At 32.8% G+C, this 2,155-nt stretch overlaps 1 pseudogene; it reads left to right on the forward strand.

The window, feature by feature from the left end:
• The first annotated feature begins 521 nt into the window (after window positions 1–521).
• Window positions 522–1,401, forward strand: LOC107537235 (large ribosomal subunit protein bL19m pseudogene; annotated as a pseudogene).
• The last annotated feature ends 754 nt before the right edge of the window (window positions 1,402–2,155 follow it).

Below are 2,155 nucleotides of genomic sequence, written 5' to 3' on the forward strand. Positions count from 1 at the left end.
TGTGAGCAAAAAGATGAAGGGGATTAAGAGCTATAAACTTATAACATAAATAATTCATGGAGATGTAAAGTACAGCCTATGGAATACAGTCAATATCACAATAACTTTGTACAGTGACAGATGGATAGAGGACTTTTTGTGGTGATCAGTTTGTAAGGTGTATAAATGTGAAATCTCACTATGTTATACACCTGAAACTAATAATATTTTATGTCAACTATACTTTAATTAAAAAGAGTTTTACATTCCAGGATAAAATTAGACATGAAAAGAAGATATTCTCTGAGACACATTGTAATGACACTGTTTAAAAGTAAATACAAATATATATTTAAAAATCTCACATACAAGAGAACCCCCATAAAGCTATGAGTGGAATTCTCAGCAAAAACTTATAGCCCAAGAAAGAGTAGAACAATATATTCAAAGGCCTGAAAACAAACAAAAAACAAAAGTGCCAATCAAGAATATTCTGCACACCAAAGTTGCCCATCAGAAATGAAGGAAAAGTGCAAGTAGGCATGGTGGCCTCCATTGCAGAGGGCTGTGCAGCAATGGGCCTGACACCGAGCTTGCAGCAGCGAGAATACTTCTCTCTGCACTGGCCTCTGTCACCTGATAGCCTGTAAGTGGCAAGGGCGATAGCAGAGCACTGGACCTTCCCAGCCGAGAACATTCCAGCTGCTTCCAAAACCAGCCATTATGGATAAGTGCCACCTCATGCACCAAGAAACCTAGTTCTTGAGTCCTGAATTTATTCCCACAAGAGGAAGAACAAATCCTCTGATAGTTTAAACAGAAAAAAAGGCATGTTAGAAATGAAAAAAGCATTCCAAGCTCCAGAGTTCTATGTTGGAAGCACTCTTCATGTTACTACAGCCAACCCATATGCCAATGAAAAAACAAGCCAGTTTCTGTGGATTGGCATCCAAAGATCAAGAACAGTACTTGGGGCTACTTTTATTCTTAGGAATACTATCAAAGGACAATGTGTTGAGATTTGTTTTGAACTCTATAATTCCAAAATCCAGGAGATTCAAGTGGTCAAATTTTAGAAATGGTTAGATGACAACTAGCTATACTTAGGTGCTATTATTGAATACAGGACTTTTGATGTTAATATGAACCCAATAGTACAAAAACATAGCAAATAAATTCTTGTTAATCAGCTGAAAGTAAAAATGAAGTCTAAGCTAAGCCTTGGTCCAAACTCTGAGAGTGTCCAAAATTTAATATAATATTAATGAAACCAGATTTTATCTTTATTTAACTAAAGAGCAAATGAAAGAAGTTCAGAAGTGAGGTCAGTTGTGGCTTGAGTTTGATATGATGATGGAATATGATACTTTAAAAATTGAAGCTGCAATATGGGATGAAATTGAAGCATCAAAAAAGTTGTGATCTGAAAATATATTTAGCTACTTAAAGAGGATATATTGATTCTCAGATTATTTTTTAAAGACCAAATAATTTCATATATAAGGACATAGTCATTAAACCAACTAAGCATTCATTATTTTATGAGTACTGTTTAAAAAAAAATAAAAGTAGCTTAGTTCATTTCTTTAAAAAGAGAAAAAAGAGAAATGAAGGAGAGAGAAAGACTTTCCTAGACCCCCTCCCCCCAAAAGATATTGAGGGAGTTCATCACCAATAAACATAACTTGCAAGAAATATTTAAAGAAGCTCTTTAGGCTTAAATTAAAGGATGCTTTTTAGAAACATGAAAATATAAAACACATTGGTGATTGTAAGTATATGATAAAATTGAGGACAGACAAATATAAGATGGTGTGTAAATTATTTAACTTTAGTATAAAAGTTAAAGGACAAAAGCATTAAAAAAATGGTTAAAATAATTTGTTAATAGATACTCAATGTGGATGGAGGTGGATAAATTGAGCGGTGATAAGTGATATCCTTTCCATTTATCAATGAAGAGAAACAATAAAAAAATAAATAACAATCTAAAATATGTAAATTATATCAAAAAACAGAAAAATATGGGTCACAAAAATAGGGTATGCTTTTTCTATGTGATTAAAGTTCAGTTGTTATCAGTTATGATGTTTTATGTAAACTTCATGATGGCCACAACAAAGTAAATACGTACAGTAGATTTATGAAAAAATAAAGAGAGCAGAATCAAAGCATA

The sequence above is a fragment of the Miniopterus natalensis genome, chromosome X (assembly GCF_054644295.1).
Source record: "Miniopterus natalensis isolate mMinNat1 chromosome X, mMinNat1.hap1, whole genome shotgun sequence".
NCBI classification, from domain to species: Eukaryota; Metazoa; Chordata; class Mammalia; order Chiroptera; family Miniopteridae; genus Miniopterus; species Miniopterus natalensis.